The sequence below is a fragment of the Mirounga leonina genome, unplaced genomic scaffold (genome assembly GCF_011800145.1).
Source record: "Mirounga leonina isolate KUSES-001 unplaced genomic scaffold, KU_Mleo_1.0 Mir_418, whole genome shotgun sequence".
NCBI lineage: Eukaryota > Metazoa > Chordata > Mammalia > Carnivora > Phocidae > Mirounga > Mirounga leonina.
Genome location: NW_023270739.1, coordinates 5152895 through 5175075, shown reverse-complemented (window position 1 = coordinate 5175075; position 22181 = coordinate 5152895). Strand labels below are relative to the sequence as shown.

The window sequence follows — 22181 nt, the reverse complement described above, 5'->3', positions numbered from 1 at the left end:
CTGTTACATGACATAAGGCCATGTCACTTAGAAAAGAGTTAAAACAACTAGTTAACTTTAACCTAAAGAGAAGAGAAATATGAGAGAAGACTTGAAGGTTTTCATCTTCAGACATCTGAAGCATGTAGTGTACAGAGTGTCCCTAAAAAGAATAAAGAGTAGACATTACTAGAAAACAGATTTCTGTGCTAATTAAAGTCTAAAAGCAGGGCTGTTCAAGGATGGATAGGCTATCTTGGTCTGTGGAGGTAGATAAATACACTAAAATTGTTCAAGCCAGGGTGCCTGGCTGGCTTAGTCAGTAGAGCATGGTCTGACCTTTGATCTCGGGGTGGTGAGTTTAAGCCCCCCACATTGGGTGTAGAGCTTACTTTAAATAAATGAATAAGTAAATAAATAAATAAATATTTAAAAATAAAATAGTTCAAGCCAAGACAAGATGGTCACTTGGGCAGAGTAGGATGCGTTTAATAATCTAATGGTTAGTTGTACTAAATGACCTATAAAGTTCCCTTCAATTCTGAAATCTGTGTCTCCACACTCAGACCTAGAGATCAGTCTAGAACAAATCATTCTTGCCTTTCCCTACTCTGCCACCTTGGTCTCCTCTGTTCCTGCCTCACTACAGCTATCTGCTGCTCTTTGCTCTGCCCCCAGACCTCTGCTTCACTCAGCCCCTCACTTTCTTCAGGTCTTGGCTCAGATTTCATTGAGCCTTCCCTGAACCCCTCATTTATAATTTTTTAAAAGATTTTATTTATTTGAGAGAGAGCAAGAGAGAGAGAGAGAGAGACAGAGGGAGAAGGAGCAGGGGGAGGGGCAGAGGGAAAGGGAGAAGCAGACTCCCCTCTGAGCAGGGAGCCCAGCGTGGGGCTTGATCTGGGGACTCTGGGATCATGACCTGAGCTGAAGGCAGATACCTAACTGACTGAGCCACCCAGGCGGCCCTGAACCCCTCATTTAAAATAGCTACTTCCTGAAACTGCCTATCCCTTTTCCTGTTTCATTTTACTCAGTAGCACTAATCATCACCTGGCATACAATATAGCATCTTAATTATTTTTTGAATTACTTGTTTCCCCTCTAGAATGCCAGATTCTAGGGGAAAAAAAGGGATTTTTATCTGTTTTGAGCACTGTTGTATCCTTATCACTTGAGAACAGTCCCTGGCGCATAGTAGGCACTCAGTAAATGTATGTCGAATGAGTGACTGTTCCCTCAACGCAAAATCACCATTGGGTCTACTCTGTGTTCTGGGAACACAGCTCATTCTGTCAACTTTGGATCTTTTTCAGTTGCTTTACTTACTCTCTGGTGCCTTTTTCTTCTCTTTGGATCACAGCACTTTAGGACTGGAAGTATGAGATCATCCCCTTCATAAGGACTAGAGATCCCAATATCATACAGCTCATTAATGACAGAAATGGGGGGAGGGTGGTGATTGACAGTTAATCTCCTTATCAAACTGTAGTGCCTCTAAATCTTGCTTAGGTCAGGCCCTTACAGTGCCTAGTGCGATGTATACGTATCCCTCAATGAATTAAGTCAATAAGTAAATATCTGTCTCCTTTATGAAGGCTTTTCCATATCAACCTGTAGTTATCTCTTTATTTCTTTGAACTTTGATTAATATTTGTGGTTTATTCTCATTTTTTTTTAAGATTTTATTTATTTGACAGAGAGAGACACAGCGAGAGAGGGAACACAAGCAGGGGGAGTGGCAGAGGGAGAAGCAGGCTGCCCACGGAGCAGGGAGCCCAACGCGGGGCTTGATCCCAGGACCCTGGGACCATGACCTGAGCGGAAGGCAGACGCTTAACGACTGAGCCACCCAGGCGTCCCATATTCTCTTATTTTCAACTGGCCTTGTGTTTGTCATTTCATGTATGTATATTTGCCTGGTCAATGGAATTGTAGTCCCATGGACAGAGACCAGATGTATCCACTACAAAAACCAGTCCTGGGAGGCAGTATAGTAGTGAAACAGTGTGCAGTAGAATTTTCTGTGATGATGGAAATATTTTTGTGTGATTGTTAACATTTTCTTTATGCGGTATGTGTGTGAGTGGGAGAGAGAGAGAGAGAAAGAGATTAAGTAATCACACAAATGGCGGGGGGCAGAGAGAGAGGAAGAGAGAATCTCAGGCAGACTCCACACTCAGCGCAGAGCCCAAAGTGGGGCTCGATCTCATGACCCCAAAATCATGACCTGAGCCAAAACCAAGAGTCAGACACTCAACCAACTGCACCACCTAAGCACCCCTATTTATTTTTTATAATGTCTACACCCAACTTGGGGCTCAAACTCATGACCCCAAGATCAGGCATCGGATGCTCCTCCAACTGAGCCAGCCAGGTGCCTCTGGGCATTCATTTCTTTATTCATTTGTTAAGTGTGAATTTTCCAACTTTTCCACAATGAGTATCTATGACTTTTATAACCAGAAAATATATTAGTGGATTTGTGTGAGTGGGGTTTTTTTTGGTGTGTTTGGTTTCTTTTTGTTTTGAGATTCAAGAATAGGTAGAAAATGCTATAGGCAAATAAACAGGATAGTCAAGTTTGGAAGTGAGTTTAAATAAATGTATATCGCAGAATGCAAATGTATTTTTATGAGGTATGTATATTTAAAAGTTGCTTCAACTTTTATTTTTGTAAATTATATTTTCTTTTCACATTGATTCACATAATACAAGCACATTATATTCATCCATATTGAGAAGAACCAAGTGCTTGGGGAAAAGTTACAGGAAATTTTTACTAATCTATATAAACCATTGGGAAAAGCATAAGTATTTTAACAATAACAAGATACTGCATTTAGGAACTGGAAAGTGCAAACTAAAATATTAATTAAACAATTTTTTTTTTAAAGATTTTATTTATTTGACAGAGAGACAGTGAGAGAGGGAACACAAGCAGGGGGAGTGGGAGAGGGAGAAGCAGGCTTCCCGTGTAGCAGGGAGCCCGATGCGGGGCTCGATCCCAGGACCCTGGATCATGACCTGAGCCGAAGGCAGACGCTTAATGACTGAGCCACCCAGGCGCCCCTATTAATTATACAAATTTAAGAGGTGAATCCAGAAGCTTAATGATACAACAAAAAAATTCCAAATTACTTTGATAAAATGAGCAATTAAGATCTAATGAAGGGACCTGGCATTTATAGATTTACTTGGCCACTGTGGCCAGAAAGACCAACAAATGCATGAGGTGTTGTTCAGAAATGTTTTGGAAACAAAACAGAAAATATTATTCCATCCTTTATTTTAAACTGAGATGGTTCAAAATACTTTGTACTTTTTTTTTTAAGATTTTATTTATTTATTTGACAGAGAGAGAGATAGCTAGAGCAGGAACACAAGCAGGGGGAGTGGGAGAGGGAGAGGCAGGCTTCCTGCTGAGCAGGGAGCCCGATGTGGGACTCGATCCCAGGACCCCAGGATCATGACCTGAGCCGTAGGCAGACGCTTAACGACTGAGCCACCCAGGCGCCCCTGTACTTTTCTGGTAGAATATAGATTCCTTTAGTTTCTAGAAGGACAAGTAATAAACATGAGAGCCCTTATGTATAAATTACTGTAATTTATTAAATTACATTAATAATTGTTATTTAACATTATAGATTCATTTGGCTGTCTCTCTACCTGACTAGGCTAAAAACTTCACAAGGCAGGGATTTTGTTTTGTTCACTGTTCTCTTCCAGAGTCATTTTAAAATGGGGTCTGACCCAGAGTAAGCACTTATTATGTTAAATGAAAGAATGATGCCTGCTATGTGAGGTTACAGTAAAAAGATGAGGTCTTGTCAGTTTGAAAAAGTAAAGGGTGGGAGGGAACTGACTGGAATTTACAGTGGCATTATATTAATAATAGCTGGAGGTATTACCAATTCTTTAGTTTATCTGTTGCTCTGTAACAGTCACCCCAGAACTTAGTGGCTCAAAACAACAATCTTTTTTTTTTTTTAAGATTTTATTTATTTATTTAAGAGAGAGAGCATGAGCCAGGGAGGGGTGGGGTGGAAGGAGAGTGGAGGGGAGGGGCAGAGGGAGAGGGACAAGCAGACTTCCCAGTGAACAGGGAGCCTGTCGCAGGACTCAATCCCAGGACTGTGGGATCATGACCTGAGCCAAAGGCAGACGCTTAACGGACTGAGCCACCCAGGCACCCTGATCTTTTTTTTTTTTTAAGATTTTATTTTTAAAAGATTTTTTTTTCAAGATTTTACTTATTTATTTGACAGAGAGAGACCGCAAGAGAGGGAACACAAACAGGGGGAGTGGGAGAGGGAGAAGCAGGCTTCCTACCGAACAGGGAGCCCGAAGCAGGGCTAGATCCCAGGACCCTGGGATCATGACCTGAGCTGAAAGGCAGATGCTTAACAACTGAGCCACCCAGGTGCCCCAGGATTTTATTTTTAAGTAATCTTAAAACTGGCTCAGTTGATAGAGCATGATACTCTTGATCTCAGAGTCATGAGTTCAAGTCCCACATCGGGCGTAGAGCCTACTTAAAAAAAAAAACAAAAAACATGTGGGATAGGTTATATTGTTGTGGCCCATCTTTGGAAAATATTTTCTCTATGCTAAGTATGTGTAACTGTGCTAGGGGTTCTAAGTACTTTCTCAGTACTTTAATCTGTAGGCACTATACTGTAATTTACTTGATAGGGAAACTGAGGCTATGAGAGATTAAATGTTTTATCCAAAGGCCACACAGCAGAACAAGTTGTCAAACCTAGGACTTCTTGCTCCCACTGTACCATGTATATATAAAGTGAACATTGCTTCTTCACCAAATCCAAAAATACTAAGGAAGGTGTATTCCTGTCACTTGGCAAACATGTATTGAATCCCTATTAAGTACTAAATGCTAAAGAGGATTCAGGCTTTAAGGAGGCTTCCAGGTTATTAGAGTTAAGGTAGACACAACTAGTTAAAAATGAGAGAAATATAAGTATGCGGCGTTAGGTGGGTACAAGTAAATGTTCAGAGGACTACAGAAAGCTTCACAGAAGTGGCATTTGAGCCGAGCACTGAAAGATGGATAGAATCAGGACATTCAGAAATGGGAGGTGGCCTTTGAAGCAGGAAACAATATGAATAAAGATCTGGAGACATGTTGAGATAGCAGTGAGTGGTCCAGGTGGCTGAAGCATAGGGTACGTGCAGAGAAAATAGGAGCTGACTCAGAAGGTAGATTGGGGGCCGCTGAAGATGATGAGGGAACCGTGTAATTAGAGCTGTGCTTCAGCAGAGATTAATCCAGTGTTTATTTAACATGAATGGAAGGAGATTCTGGAGCTCAGAAACCTGTCAGGAGATTTACCATAGCCCAGAAAAGTGTCAGTGAGGGTCTGAATTAAGGCAGTGGAGATAGAGATACTTTTAAACATAAAATCAGTAGACTTTGCAACTGATTCAGTGTGAAAATAAGACAAAAGTAAGAGCCAGAAATTCTCCTAAAAGCTTAGAATCTGAGAGTCTTCGGAGAAGAAATAGGAAAATCAAAAAGAATCATCTGGGATAGAATAAAAATAGATTCATTTGAGAAAAACAGATTTCGAGTGTGTAATGGATTAAGTCAGCTGAAGCCATCCAGCAGGAAGTTGGAAATCTCAGGAGTGTTGCCATGGCTAGAGGTGGAGATTTGTGGGGTATCTGTATAGCAATGACAGCTAAATCCCCCTTAGGAGCAGGAACGGATTCCCGAGTAGGACTCCATTCGGAGTGCATTGAAAAAGAGAAGCCTGATTTGGGGAATGTCTTCTTTGGGGGTCAGGGGGAAGAAGAGGAGTCAGCAAAGAAGCAGTTAAGTAGAGAAGGAAAACCAGTGAGGTCGGTGCTCTGAGAGTCATAGAACAGTTTCAAGAAACCCAGGTGAGTCAGCAGTCAAATGCTGCAGGGAGTTTAAGGAAATGAAGCCAAAGGAAGAGGATTCCATATGTGACAAGGAAACCACTGGAGACTTCAGAAAGTCTGGGTGCAAAGGGAGGAAGCTAGGCGGAAAAAGCCTAAGGAGCAAGTTGACTGAGGAGGCGTGGTTGCAGGGTTCGACTCTGCCGTTGATACTGTGGCAGGGCGGCCGAGGAAGGGGAGCCAGCCTGATAGGTTTGAGTGGGTCCAAGTTGCTTCATTTGGGTTTGTTGTAATTAAGGATGCGGGCGATCTGAGCATGGGCGCTGCACTTGAAGCCTGTGGAGAGGAAGCTGGAGATGCAGCCTGGGAAATGGTGGAAGCTTATTACGGGTGGAGGACTTAGCCTGCGAAGGAAGGAAGACTACTTCTTCCTCTGAGAGGAAGGCGGAAAGAGAAAACTGTGAAAAGATGGCGCAGTTTGGTTTTTTTTTTTAGATTTTATTTAATTATTTGAGACAGACACAGAGAGAGGGGACACAAGCAGGGGGAGTGGGAGAGGGAGAAGCAGGCTTCCCACGGAGCAGGGAGCCCGATGCGGGACTCGATCCCAGGACCCTGGGATCATGACCTGAGGTGAAGGCAGACACTTAACGACTGAGCCACCCAGGCGCCCCGATGGGGCAGTTTTGACAGGAGGAGGAGGAAGTGGAGGAAACCTAAGCCAAATGACCTCAGCTTCATCGAGGTGGAAAGCAGGTCATCAGCTGGGAGGAAGTAAGTGGCAGCAGAAAACAGTTGGGGGGTCTGAAGAAATAGGGGAAAAACTTGAATGTAGCACTGAAGGAAACATGATAGAAAGTCATTTAGAGAAGAATGAAAGTCAGCTGAGCAATAGTGAAGATAAATGGCATGGAGCTTGTTTCCTGGAGTAACATGGGCTAAGAGAGCAATGAGCAGTGAGAACTTACCTGGGGCTGGATGAGGCAAGAATTTCAGTGGTTAGTTCAAAATGGTAGTGTAATTCCTACAATGTAGAAGTTTTAACTGTGGACCTGATTAAATCAGCAGTATTATGTAGGAAATATAAAGAGGTAACCAAAAACAGTAGATTATCTAATGGTAGGTCCACAAAATGAACAAACAAACAAACAAAACTTTATGGTCTGCCTAACCCCAAGGTTTCCAACAGCAGGAGGACAACTTCCCATAACATCTGTTTGGGATTTCTCTTGGTAATGATGCTGGTCTAAGTGTGATCCAGTTTGCCTGTTCCCATGTTTTTCCCAAGTTTTTGATTCAATTTTAGGTTGGAATAGTGGAAATAGGAGACTTAGCTTCTGGTCTGGCTGTGTCACCTGCTCACAGTATGGCTTTAAATAAGTCTTTTGACCTCTTTGGCCTCAGTTTCTTTTTTGAGGGGGGAAAAAAAAACAAACAAGAGGGACATAACTCAAAAGATCCTTCTAACCGTGTCATTCATGCCTCTGTCGTTCATGGCTGTGCTCAGTGCCTTTGCGTTGTACCTGGTATTGAAGAGGCTGATGATCTCTACAGGTGCAGGTCTGTTAGAGAAATTCATTTGCTCCTGTAATATGGGAGTTTTCTCCTGATTTATCTGCTTAATTAAAATTGTTTCTTAATCCAGCTGCTTGTGTTACGTTTTCACCTGGTCTCCACGGGGCTCCATACCCCAAGCCAAGGTGTTTTGTTCTTACACACCCACAAGTAGCTCATGGGCTTCCCTGGAGATTGTGCTGTGCTGGTCAGTGTGGGATAGAGGGCCAGCTTTGCACTCAGTCCTGACTCGGTGTGTGACATGGTAAGATGCTTCACCCTGAGCCCTGGTTTTCTCTGGTTTCTTAGCAGTATGGTAAACGGTCAATAAATACATGATTCCTTCTTTAACTGTTACCTCCCTTCTAATACCTGCATCCACTCACTGCCACAGAGTAAGTAGGAGTGGATTACCATACTTGGTATAACATACAGAGTTATTATGTTGGTATTTTTGTATCTGCAAATGAGAAATTCCCAGTAATTATTTAAATGGGCTGGCCAAATAAATGACTTAAAGATAAGGTAGTTTGTTGACCTCTGTAGTTTAACTGTGTGAGGAATAGGGACTTTGTTAACTATCTGTCTTGTCCCTTTTAAGTGCCATAAGCTCCTAAGTTAATATAACACTTTAAATATAAATTTCTCAGGGGCCTTTTTTGACAGCCCTCAAGGAGCTTTATTTCCTCAAAAACTTGAATCACTATTTTTCAGAGCTACCTGAGTTGCAGTTGCAGTTGGTTACCCATTGTTTGTTTTACTCCTGAAGGGCTTGTTGCCCCCCACCTCTGGTGGTGGTACTGAAGGAAGGTCCTTGCAGCACCTTGCTTGTGCTTTCCCTGTCATCATGTGGGCCCTGCCAGGCTGTAAATCTTAGGCACATGCTCCTGGAAGGGACTTGGGGAAGTGACTGGACTGCCTCGGATGATTATTTTATAGAAAGACCTAGAGTGGCTGAGCATGGGTCATAAGTCTGCACAGGAGAGCTCCCTTTAACTGGAACTGCTGTGCTGGATTCTGGGGTGAGGTCCCTGTTTCCCTGCTCTACTTTGCACAGTCACACCTGATGCCTAAAGAAGCACCCTCTCTCTCTGGTCACCAAGAAAATATAGACTCAAGGATGGGAAAGCAGTCCCTGTGGGTGCAGGAGTGAGAACTGATTACTGGAGTCACGGCTCATCTGCTGATGCCAGTTTGAGGGAAGGCAGTTGTGAAATGTAGATGATATAGTGGGTTTTCACTTCAGTTGTCTTTGGCACTAAGGGAGATAAAGGGTGAAGTGAATTTCTTTAAAAGATTTATTTATTTGAGAGTGAGAGTGTGCATGCAAGTGGGGGGAGGGGCAAAGGGAAAGCGAGAGAGAAAAGAATCCCAAATGGACTCCCTGCTGAGCACAGAGTCTGACACGGGGCTCGATCTCACGACCCATGAGATCATGACGTGAGCTAAAATCACAAGTCAGGGGCTTAACCAACTGAGCATCCAGGCGCCCTGAGGGTGAAGTGAATAATACACATGTTTTCAACAAGAATGATTGGGTGACTGGAGTGGGGAACCAGTTTAGAAGATTAGCACCACCAGCTGCCTTATGGTGTTTGGTGGGGCCCAAGTTTCAGGACTTTTCCTTACATACTGCCGAGTACTTGTTTCATTTAGCAGCATGCTTTGAGAGAAAGCAGACGGTTCCAAGGTCTGAGAGAAGCATGTTCTGGCTAGAGCACAGAGCATGTGCTGAGGGCGAGTGAGAGGTAGGTGTTGAGAAATGAGGCTGGAATGGTGAGTGGGGACTACTAGGTCATGCAGGGTCTTGTATGCCAAATTAACAAACTTGGACTTTTTCTTGAAGTCAGGAGGAAGAAAAAACGTTTTATTTATTTATTTTTTAAAGATTTGGTTATTTCATTATTTTTTTAAATTTTATTTGAGAGCTAGAGAGCAGAGCAGGAGGGAGGGGCAGAGAGAGAAGCAGGCTCCCCACTGAGCAGGAAGCCCAATGCGGGGCTCGATCCCAGGACCCTGGGATCATGACCTGCCAAACGCTCAGACGCTTAACCGACTGAGCCACCCAGGTGCCCCAAAGATTTATTTATTTTAGAGGGGGGGCAAAGGGAGAGAGAGAGTCTCAAGCAGATTGCGTGCTGAGTGCTGAGCCCAATGCCGGGCTCAATCTCATGACCCTGAGATCATGACCTGAGCCGAAACCAAGGATTGGATGCTTAACCAACTGTACTCCCCAGGTGCCCCAGAAAAAAGGTTTTTAAAAGGAAGGAAACAAGCAGTTGCATTTTAAAGATTGATTTATTTATGTTATAGAGAGAGGGAGCGAACAAGAGCATGCAAGCAGGAGGAGAGGGAGAGGGAGAGAGAATTTCCAACAGACTCCCTGCTGAGAGTGGAGCCTGAGGCAGGGCTAGATCCCAGGACCCTGAGATCACTACCTGAGCCAAAATCAAGAGTCAGATGCTCAACCAACGGAGTCATCCAGGCGCCCCTGATCAGTTGCATTTTAAAAGGATTTCTCTGGCTGCAGAATAGAGAATAGATGGGGTGTGGGGTGCAGGGGGCAAGACTGGAGGCAGAGATCCCAGTTGGAAGACTTGTAAAAATCATGATGGTGAGAAATGATGACAGCCCCAACTGGGAAATAGCAAAGGTTGAAAGAAAAGGGAAGTTTGAAAAAACATTCAGAAAGGCTTAAGAGTTGAGGGGTGGAGAATCCATTAACCATGAGGCCAATTCTGACTGGAGAAAGTGGTAGATAGGTTATAATGCCAGTCTCCTGAGGTAAGGACCACTGGAGGAGGGCAGGGTTCACAGTGACTTAATTTGAGAGCATGGTATTTCCAGGAATGTGGAGGAGTGGCCCAGTGGGCAGTTGGATGTGTCAGCCTAAAGTTTGGAGAGAAATATGTTGTGGGGATAGAAATTGGATCATCTGGGGCACCTGGGTGGCTCAGTCGGTGAAGCGTCTGCCTTCAGCTCAGGTCATGATCCCAGGGTCCTGGGATAGAGCCCCACGTCGGGCTCCCTGCTCCGTGGGAAGCCTGCTTCTCCCTCTGCCACTCCCCCTGCTTGTGTTCCCTCTCTCACTGTGTCTTTCTCTGTCAAATAAATAAATAAAATCTTAAAAAAAGAAAAAAAGAAACTGGATCATCTGCCTGTAGGTATAAATTGAAGCCATGAGAGTCAGTAAGAGTGCAGGGAACTGGAGGAGGATCCGGAACAGAACATTAAGGCATTTTAAGAACCAGCAGGGGAGGAACTGGGAAAAGAGACTCAGGAGGAGCAGCCAGAAAGGCAGGAGGAGAACCAAAGGGTCACGACCCTTGCATACTCCGTGTGTTAAGAACTGCAGTGTTGGGCGCCTGGGTGGCTCGGTCGTTAAGCATCTGCCTTTGGCTCAGGTCATGATCCCAGGGTCCTGGGATCGAGTCCCACATCGGGCTCCCCGCTCTGCGGGAAGCCTGCTTCTCCCTCTCCCACTCCCCCTGCTTGTGTTCCTGCTCTCGCTATGTCTCTCTGTCAAATAAATAAATAAAATCTTTAAAAAAAAAAAAAACTACAGTGTTGTCACTGGATCTAATGAACATCTGCTGTGGATTGGCCTTTAGTAGACCAGGCATGTCCTGAGGGTACTAATAAAGCAGAGACACAAAATACAATGAGGAAATGGAAAGAACTTGGTATTAGACATTTCACAGAAACATAGCAGAAGTCATCTTGAAAAAAATCTAAATGTTGTTGGACTTCCTCATATTCATTTTTATTTTTATATTGATTAAATAGGGGATCACCTAATCTTTCTCATCCTATGGCTTTCTTTCTTGCTTTTTTTTTTTTAAAGATTTTATTTATTTGAGAGAGAGAATGAGATAGAGCATGAGAGGGGGGAGGGTCAGAGGGAGAAGCAGACTCCCCGCTGAGCAGGGAGCCCGATGCGGGACTTGATCCTGGGACTCCAGGATCATGACCTGAGCCGAAGGCAGTCGCTTAACCAACTGAGCCACCCAGGCGCCCCTCATCCTATGGCTTTCTGAAGGCCTTTAAATTTTTTTTCATGCTTAACTTTGTTTGAATAGGTACAACATTCAACATTCAAAAGGTACAAAGGGGTATTAGGTAAAAAGTCTCTCTGTCACCTAGTTACTCTCACATGCGGCCTTCTAAATTTTATGTGAAAACTTTTTTTTTTTTTTTAAGATTTATTTATTTGACAGAGAAACACAGTGAGAGAGGGAACACAAGCAGGGGGAGTGGGAGAGGGAGAAGCAGGCTTCCCACGGAGCAGGGAGCCCGACGCGGGGCTCGATCCCAGGACCCCAGGATCATGACCTGAGCCGAAGGCAGACGCTTAACCGTCTGAGCCACCCAGGCACCCCTGAAAACTTCTTTGTACAAATGTTTACTCTTCTCACTGTTTTGCTCCTTGCTTTTTTCACTTAGCAGTATACCTTGGAGATCATTCAGTATGAGCACACAAATAACTGACCCATTGTTTTTTGACAGCTGCTCACTTCCATTATATAGATGTTGTGTAACTTATTCAAGTTCCCCACCAGTGGATATTGAGGTTTTCTAATACTTTGCCATCACAAACAATGCTATAGGGAGTGTCTTTCTACAGGAGTCACTTTGCTGAAGTGTAGGATAAATTTCCAGAAGTGGGAATGGCTTGACAAAGGACCTCTAAAGATTTTATTTATTTATTCGACAGAGAGGGAGCACCAGCAAGGGGATCGGCAGGCAGAGGGAGAGGAAGAAGCAGGATCCCCACTGTGCAGGGAGCCCGATGAGGGGCTGGATCCCAGGACCCCGGGATCATGACCTGAGCTGAAGGCAGATGCTTAACAACTGAGCCACCCAGGCACCCCATGACCTCTAAAAATTTTAATCCAACTCTGCTTATTAGAGTTCCTGGCACTTGGAGAGCCTGCAGTGAATGGTAGCTATTATTAAGATAAATAGGTTATAGACAGTATATTCAATATGTTTTATGATATAGACAGAAGGGGGCACCTGACACAAACCTGAGGCAGGGGGTGTGTCAGAGAAGGCTTCCTCAAGGAGAAAGAGCCCAGGCTGAGCCTGGAGGATGAGAAGTCCGGTAAAGTGGAGGGCCTTACAAGCAGAAGGAGCCCAGCACAGGAACTTACAAAGGAGCATGTTGTACATGGGGATCTTCCAGGAGTATGGTATCCCCTCCTCATACAGTCAGCACCTGCCATGGGTCAGGCTCTAGGCACCAGATATAGGGCAGATATGTACATACGTAAATTACAGTGCAGTATGAAATAACAGCAGGAGCATGTACAATGACTAGTTTTATCAGAGAAGGGAGGTAGGGAGCATGGAAGTTGGAAGGGGAAGGTGTTCCAGGAGGTCACATCTGAACTAGAATTTGAAAGAATGGTCAAAGGGTAGTTTTAGCCCAGTGGTTCTCAAAAGTGTGTTCCCTGGACCACAGCATCAACATCACCTGGGAACTTGTAAGAATGGAACAGTCTCATTCTACTCAGACCTTCAGATTAAAAAATTCAGCTTTTAAAAAGGGGTGCCTGGCTGGCTGAATCATTAGAGCATGCAATTCTTGATCTTGGGGTTGTAGGTTCGAGCCCCACATTGGGTATAGAGATTACTTAAAAATAAAATCTTAGGGTGCGTGGGTGGTTGAGATGGTTAAGCATCTGCCTTCAGCTCACGTCATGATCTCCAGGTCCTGGGATCGAGCTCCATGTCGGGCTCCCAGCTCAGAGGGGAGTCTGCTCTTCCTCTCCCTCTGCCTTTCCCCCTGCTTGTGTGCGCTCTTTCAAATGAATAAATAAAATGAAATCTTAAAGAAAAAAAAAAGAATTAGCTTTTTGGGTTTTAAAAAGTCCTCCAGCTGATGATTATGATGCGCTCCACAGTTTGAGAACCACGGGTTGAGATTATTTAAGGGAAATGGAACAACATTGTAAAATTAGGGAGCCATAAACTCCACGATATTGTTGAAATGTAGCTTGAATTTTTAAAAGGTAGTTATTTTATATATAAATCTAAGGAAATGAGATACATAAAACTTTTGTGTTACATAATCAGCTGAAATCCATTAACTTGAAATTTTAATAAAATGGACGCAGGCCCTATAAGCCCACATTACTTGAAAATTCCAACACCCTCCCCCAGATTTTTCAAATTTAACTATTTAGTCCTTATAACATCTCTGTACAGTAGGAACTATTACTTTTTATTACTACTTGTAGACCTTTTATTTGGTTTTCCCCCAAACCACCTTCAAGGCTCTTACAAGTAGGGCAGGCTTTACCGAAAACAGGGGATGGCAAAGGGATTTTACCCTTCAACAACACAAACTTCATTTGGGTTTTGGATTGTCCTTTCCTGAAGAGGCATTCGGTCCTCACCCTCCAGACCTCCCCACCCCAGGCATACTGAGTGTTAATGTCTCATAGGTCACTTTGTTCCAAAGGATGCAGCTCCTCACCTTGGTTTTGGACTTCTCTTCCCCTCCTTTTTATGGTCCAGGCCACTTCTAGTTCTGTTCTCCCCTGCCTCCAAATTTCTATTCATTTCTTTTGCTAGGCAATTGATAGATCTCTTCTTTCTTCTATGCCTTTAGGCCACCTTTAAGGAGCTTATCAAAGTATTTTCCAAAACGAAGATAAACCCCCTCTCCGGGAAGCATTCTGGAGCCAACTACTAAAAGAGTAATTCCTCACTGTGCTATAATTATAATATTGTAAAACTTTAAGTGTAGGGGTCATTGGGTTAATTACCTTGCTTCAAAGGCACCATATTAAACTCTAATATCAATAATCTGTTATTAACCTAATCTCATCCTTTGATTTCTTTTTATAAAGCTGACACTTTAGAAAAAGCAGATTTTCAAAAATCCAAATCCTCTCCCAAATGAGACAGATTCATTAATTTCATTTAAAAGTTTTTCAAAGGGAGAGTTCCTCACAGCATTGTTTTTAATGCAGATATTGCTCCTAGGTGCTTAAATTTATCAACAGGTGACTAGATCAGTCAGTTACAGACTATATCACTATAAAAACTGCATGGTTACTGGGGAAAATGCTGATTATTTAGTGTTCAGTAGAGAAAAATATTTTAGAATCTATAATGTTATATATAGGGAAATACCAAAAGAGAACATAGGGCATATATAGGGAAAAACCAAAAGAGAACATAGAAGGGAAGAAAATGATTTATTGAAGTGGCAGACTTGTGGCAGAATTTTTTTAAATTTTGATTTTCATTAATGTTGCATACGTACAAAACTCAGAGTGCAGAACTTCCCTTCCCATGAGAAACCCAGTAACTGTGTTTATACCCCAGAGATTTTCCTCTGACCTGAAGCTCAAATTTATCCTGCTACAGTTTATCATTTGTGTTTGCACCTTACTGTGTTCTCAGTAGAAAAGAATGATCTTGTGCAAAATGCCCAGAGGCGTTGGAAAGAAGCGTTCCTGAGCCTTTGGCTCTAATAGCCAGTGTCCCACCTGACCCCAGCTCAGGTTGTGGTTCCTGAACTGTGGAGAAAATTCAGGCGACAGGGAAATATCTCTGTAAAAGTTTTGGATGTGGAAATAGCATTTTTCCTTTACAGCCTATCCTGCAAATTGCTGTACTTTTCTAGTCCCCTGGTTTATAAGCATCTTTTTTCCTTTAAACTGCTTTCAGTGGCTTTGCCTTTGGAAAGTGTTGCACTTGAATGTAATAGAAAGCTAGGCGGCCCCAAGTGAAGTCAGACACCTGGGGATTTGGTTTAGCCTTCAAAACAACAAAACAACAACAAAAACCTGGTGCCTTGGAAATCTGATTTTTAAAATATTGTCAGTTGTTTTTCCAGTGATTACTTAGATTATTGGGGGGAAACTTGCTACAGTAACTTGAAAGATGACAGATTTTTACCTTTTAGCAACTTAGGGAGTTCCTAACTTCGCAGGTTGCTAAGATGCTAAGATGTCAAATTCATGCTGAGCAGTGTTAGTAAAGTGTTAGTTACAAATGAGAGAGAAAGGGATCCTTTTCACAGTTATAGATAAGCTATTTCTAATAGTTTGCACCTTTTTTTCACTTTTGCTTTTTATGGTTTTGTGTAAACATTAAATCCCTGCATAGATGGGTAATTTGAGGTAATAAGTAGTATTTCTGTTGGAGGAAGAGGAAGGCAAGATTTAGAGAAGCTGCATAGCTGCTCTAAGTTCAAGGCTCCATTTGTGGACCTCAGAGCTCATGGAGGACACTTCCTTAGTACTCAGGGTTCCACTATACGAAACGGTAATTTTTAAAATTAAGATATAATTCATGCACCATAATAATCATTTTTTTAAATAGTTTTTTTTTTTTTAAGATTTTATTTATTTGAGAGAGCGAGAATGAGAGAGAGCACATGGCGGGGAGGGTCAGAGGGAGAAGCAGACTCACCACTCAGCAGGGAGCCCAATGCGGGACTCGATCCCGGGACTCCAGGATCATGACCTGAGCCGAAGGCAGTCGTTTAACCAACTGAGCCACCCAGGCGCCCCTAAAAATCACTTCTTAAAAAAGATTTTAGGGTTTTTTTTTAAAGATTTTATTTATTTATTTGACAGAGAGAGGGAACACAAGCAGGGGGAGTGGGAGAGGGAGAAGCAGGCTTCCTGCCGAGCAGAGAGCCCAATGTGGGGCTCGATCCCAGGACCCTGGGATCATGACCTGAGCCGAAGGCAGACGCTTAATGACTGAGCCACCCAGGCACCCCAAAAGATTTTAGTTTTTAAGTAATTTCTACATGCAGCATGGGGCTCAAACTCAAATCCTGAGACCAAGAGTCACTTCACCTCCTGAGCCAGCCAGGTGCCCTAAAAGTCACCCTTTTAAACTTTCCAATTCAGAGGTTTTTAGTATATTCACTGTGACGTGCAACTATCACTGTTGTCTAATTCCAGAATATTTTCATCATCCCCAAAAGAAAACCCACAGCCATTAGCAGTCACTCCCCATTTCCCCCTCCCTCCAGCCCCTGGCAACCACTAATCTACTTCCTATCTCTATGGATTTGCCCATACTGGGCATTTCATAGAAATGGAAACATACAGTACATGGTCTTTTGTGACTGGTGACTGGATTCTTTCACTGAGCATGTTTTCAAGTTTCATGTTGTAGTCTGTATCAGTACTTCATTTCTTTTTTTTTTTTAAGATTTTATTTATTTATTTGACAGAGAGATAGAGAGCACAAGTAGGCAGAGAGGCAGGCAGAGGGAGAGGGAGAAGCAGACTCTCCACTGAGCAGGGAGCCCGACGTGGGGCTCAGTCCCAGGACCCTGGGATCATGACCTGAGCCGAAAGCAGCCGCTTAACCGACTGAGCCACCCAGGTGCCCCAGTACTTCATTTCTTTTTATGGCTGAGTAATATTCCATTACATGGATATATCCACTTTGTTTATCCATGCATCCATTGATGGACATTTGGATTATTTCCACTTTGGGTTGTTATAAATAATGTGGCTTTGAATATTCAGGTACAAGTTTTTAGGTGATATAATTATTTTTAAGCAATACCTCTGTATTTTTTCAAAAAAGAAAACATTAAAAATCGAGACCAATAAGCCCCATAGTCCTACCACCTAACCCAGCAATATTCATATTTATAGTACCTTCAACATGTAGGTATTGTATTTTAAATGGGTGAAATCATGTACTATCTTGATGCTGATGACTCTACTTTTCTGTTCTCTCTACAACTCACTCAAATTGGACTTTCACCTTCACCATTAAAACTTAAAACTCTTGTCAAGATTACCAAAAACCTCCAGTTTGCAGAACCAGCAACCCATTCTCTGTCCTCATACCACTTGACCTCTAGGTGGTACATGGCACTGATGCTCTCTTCTCCTCTTGATTTCTACAGCACTACACACTACTAGTGTTCCTTCGACTACACTGGCCACTCCTCAAATTTTATTTCCTGTTCCCTTTCCTGCCTAACCTCTAAGTATTGGAATGTTCCAAGATTTGGTTCTAGGCTCCCTATTCTGCACTCTCCTTGGCCATGACATCTAGTCCTAATGATTCCCAGATGTAGTTCTGACTTCTGTGAACTTTATATTCCTATATGCAATTGTTTACTTGACATCTCCACTTAGAGGTCTAATGGACATCCTGACTTAGCATGACCAAAGCAGATCTCTTGATTCCTGACCCTGAAACTTGCTCTCCCCTGAGTCTTCCCTCATCTTCGTTAATAGGACCTACACAAAACCCAGAAGTCATCATTGATTTCTTTCTTTATTCTTTATTTCTGTTATCTGCCTCTGCACCTCCAGATTATATCCAGAATCTACTTACTTGTCACCACTTCAACTACTTTAGACAGAGATACTGTCTCTCACCTGGACAACTGTAATAGCTTCCATCCTTAACCCGTCTGTAGTTCATTCTTCACAAAGCAACCAATGTGATTTCTTTGAAACCTAAGTCAGACCATGTCATGCCCCTGCTCAAAGCTTTCCAGTTGCTTCCCATTAAAATAAAATCTAGCATTTTTGCCATGGGTAGTAGGCCCCCTGTAGGCTAGTTCCCACCTGCCTCTCCAGTGCTGTCTGCTCTGTTCCCCTCATCACTCTGCCTCCGACACACTGGCCTGTTACTTCTCCAGTGTAATAAACTCTTGTTGTGGGCGCCTGGGTGGCTCAGTCGTTAAGCGTCTGCCTTCGGCTCAGGTCATGATCCCAGGGTTCTGGGATCGAGTCCCACATCGGGCTCCTTGCTCGGCAGGAAGCCTGCTTCTCCCTCTCCCACTCCCCCTGCTTGTGTTCCTGCTCTCGCTCTCTCTCTCTCTGTCAAATAAATAAATTAATTAATTAAAAAATAAAAATTAAAAAAAAAATAAACTCTTGTTGTTCTTTAAGACCCTTGAACAAGCCATTTCTTCTGCTTGGGCTGTCCCTTCTGGGTCTCTGCAGAGCTGGTTCCTTATCTCTGTGGTGTCAGATGAAATGTCATTTCCTCAGGCCTTCTCTGACCACCCATCAAAAGTAGCCCTTCTGCCCCTATATGTGTCACTCTGAAACCTATTAGTTTGAGTTATTTTCTTCATAGCATATATTATTACTCTGAAATTACCTTATTCATTTATTTATTTATTGTCTGTTTTCTGTCACCAATATTAAAACCTGGCATTTAGTAAGCGCATACTATGTGCCAGGTATTGTGATAAGTATTTATTTACTTTTTCTCATTTGTCATCCCCTTTTACAGATGAGAAAACTGCAGGTTCAGAGAAGCAAGAATTTTGTCTGTCTTGTTTTACATGCTAGCACTTGTTTACTCCCTAGCACATGGAACAGTGTCTGGCACATAGTAGTTGCTCAAAAAAATTTGTTGGTTGGATAGATGAATGAAAGACTCCCAAATTTATCTCTTTACTTCTGATAGTTCCCTGGAGATGTATACTTTTATATCCAGTTGCCTACTTACTGTCTCCAGTTGGATATCTAAGAAACATTTACATTATCCCTCAACTTGTAATCCCTTCTTCTCTCAAACCTGTTTCTTTTCCACTCTCCTCGGTATAAGTAAATGGCATCCTCATAATCCCAGGATTCAGACCAGAAACCTAGGCCTCACTTTTGCTTGCTCCCTTTCTTTGTTCGTCACATCCCGCCCGGTAGCGAGGCTTGTTGGTTCTTCCCGTGTTTCTGTCCTGAATCCATTCACTTCTCTTCATCTGTCTCCACTCTCATCACTACCATCATCTGTTTCCTGGATCTTGCCCTTTCTCACTTGTCTCCCTGCACCAATGCTTGTCTCTCTACAGGCCATTGGCCACACAACAGCACATCTGGGGCCCTTGCGGATTCCCATTGTCCTTAAAATCTAAATCCTTTACCGCGACCTACAGTCCCTTAGTGATCTGGGTGCTTCTAACTCTCCCATTTCCTCTTACCATTGCCCCTCTTGTTCATTGTGTTTCAGTTACACTGAAGCAGTGTATATCAAGTGCTGATGAGGATGCAGAGCAACTAGAACTCTCACATATCAAGTGCTGCTCCTTTCTGTTCCTCCAAGGTCTTACCCACATCAGAGCAGAGCGTTTGGATTTGTCATTCTTTCTGTCCATGACTCTCCACTGCCAGATCTTTGCAAGACTGGTTTCCTGCCCTTCAGGTATCAACCCAAATAGTACTTCAGAGATTCCTTCCCTGGATTCTATATCACATCAGCCTTTTGTATTATTCAGAGAACCTCCCACACTTGGGAATTCTCATTTGTCCATATGTTTGTTTTCTGTTTGATTTACCCCTCTAGATTGTAAATCATTGCTGCCTTAGCACATAATATGTGTTGGAGAAATATTTGGGGAGTGAGTGACTGAAGGATTTACACATTTCTGGGTGTGCATGCGGCATTATAATGTTTTCACTTAATATTAGATAATAAATAGTATACATATTTCTTTAGTCCCCACAATTGGAATTTTTATACTCTTGTGTCTGGTTTCTTTGATTAAGCATAATGTTTCTTCTCTTCTTTTATGTTATTAAGGTATAATTTACATATGATAAAATTCACTCCTTTTAGTGTACAGTTCTGCAAGCTCTGACAAATACATATTACCAACAATCAACATATAGAACAGTTCTCTCAGCTCCCAAAATTACCTTGTATAGCTAAGTAGTTAACTCTTCCTCCTACCCCCATCCTGTAGAAACTACTGGTCTGTTTTCTGTACCTATAGTTTGCTTTTTCCGGGGTGTCCTAAAGATGGAATCCTGCAGTATGTATCTTTTTCAATCTGACTTCTTTTCTTTAGCATAAAACATTTGAAAATCATCTGTGTTGTTGAGTGTGTCAGTATTTGTTTCTTTGGGTTTGGTTTTTTTTTTGTTTTTTTCACTGATTAGTAATCCATTATATGGATGTATCACAGTTCTTTATTTATCAGTTAAAGGACATTTGGGTTGTTTTCAGATTTTGGCAATTGTGGATAAAGCTGCTGTAAACATTTATACACAGATTTTTGGGGTAAGCTAAAGTTTTCATTTCACTTAAAGAAATATACCTAGGAGTAGGATTTTGGGATTATATAAGTTATGTTTAGCTTTATAAGAAACTTCCAAACTCTTCCAAAATTGCTGTACCATTTTGCATTCCCACCAGCAGTGTGAGAGTTCTAGTTGCTCTGCATCCTCATCAGCACTTGATATTGTTAGGTTTTGTTTGTGGTAGTGTTGTTTTTTTTTTTTAAGATTTATTTATTTATTTGAGAGAGCGAGAATGAGAGAGAGAGAGAGAGAGAGTACATGAGAGGGGGGAGGTTTAGAGGGAGAAGCAGGCTCCCTGCTGAGCAGGGAGCCTGATGTGGGACCCGATCCAGGGACTCCAGGATCATGACCTAAGCCGAAGGCAGTCGCTTAACCAACTGAGCCACCCAGGCACCCATGGTTTTTTATTTTAACAATTTAATATGTGTGTGGTAATATCTCATTGTGGTTTTAATTTGCATTTCCCTAGTGACTAATGATGTTGAGTATTTTTCTGCACACTTGTCATCTGTATATCTAATTTGAAAATGTTTCTTTTTATCTATTCATTTAAATGATCTCTACACCCATTGTGGGGCTCAAACTCAGAATCTGGAGATCAAGAGTCTCATGCTGTTCCTACAGAGCCAGCCAAGCACCCCTGAAAATGTTTGTTTGAATCTTTGCCCCACCCTTTTTAAATTGTTTTTTTTTGTTTGTTTTGCTTACTTATTTTTTTTAAAGATTTTTTTTTTTTTTTTGAGAGAGAGAGAATGAGAGAGAGCACATGAGAGAGGGGAGGGTCAGAGGGAGAAGCAGACTCCCCGCCAAGCAGGAAGCCCCATGCGGGACTCGATCCAGGGACTCCAGGATCATGACCTGAGCCGAAGGCAATCGCTTAACCAACTGAGCCACCCAGGCGCCCATGTTTTTGCTTACTTAGTTTTGAGAATTCCTAATATTCTGGATACAAGTCCTTTATCAAATATGTGATTTGAAAATATTTACCATCCATGGCTTTGATTTGATAAAGTCCAATTTATCTTTTTCTTCATTTATATATCATGCTCTTAGTTTAAAATCTAAGTAATCTTTGCCTAACAAAGGTCACAAACATTTTTTCCTATGTTTTCTTCTAGAAGTTTTAGTGTTCAGGGCATCTGGCTGGCTCAGTCGATAGAGTATGCAACTCCTCATCTCAGGGTCATGAGTTTGAGCCCTACATTGGGCTTAGAGCTTACTTAAAAAACAAATAGGGGTAACTGGGTGGCACAGTTGGTTGAGCATCTGACTCTTGGTTTCAGCTCAGGTCATGATCTCATGGTGGTGAGATCAAGCCCCGCATTGGGCTCTATGCTCAGTGCAGTCGGCTTGAGACCCTGTCTGCTCCTCCACCCTGTGCTCTCTCTGTCTCTCTGTCTCTAAAATAAATAAATAAATAAATCTTTTTAAAAAAAGTAGAAGTTTTAGTGTTAGGTTTTACATTTAGGCCTGTGATCCATTTTGAGTTAATTTTTTTGTATGTGGTGTGAGGTATGGATTAAGGGTAATTTTTTTTTGCAAATGGCTATCCAATTTTTCTAGGACCATTTGTTGAAAAGACTATCCTTCCTCCATTGTATTACCTTTTTTTTTTTTTTAAAGATTTTATTTATTTATTCATGAGAGACAGAGCGAGAGAGAGAGGCAGAGGGAGAAGCAGGCTCCCAAGGAGCAGGGAGCCCGATGCAGGACTTGATCCCAGGACCCTGG

At 42.4% G+C, this 22181-nt stretch overlaps 1 protein-coding gene across 4 annotated transcripts in view; it reads left to right on the top strand.

The window, feature by feature from the left end:
- Window positions 1-22181, top strand: part of SGSM3 (small G protein signaling modulator 3) — a 50532-nt gene that overhangs the window by 7037 nt on the left and 21314 nt on the right. Inside the window, exon 1 of one of the 4 annotated variants that reach the window (XM_034987457.1) lies at window positions 19091-19572. The exons of the other annotated variants lie outside the window; for them this stretch is intronic. The gene's annotated coding sequence lies outside the window, so the exon portion shown is untranslated. Of the gene's footprint in view, window positions 1-19090; window positions 19573-22181 lie in introns of those variants that run through there. 4 annotated transcript variants of the gene reach the window in all.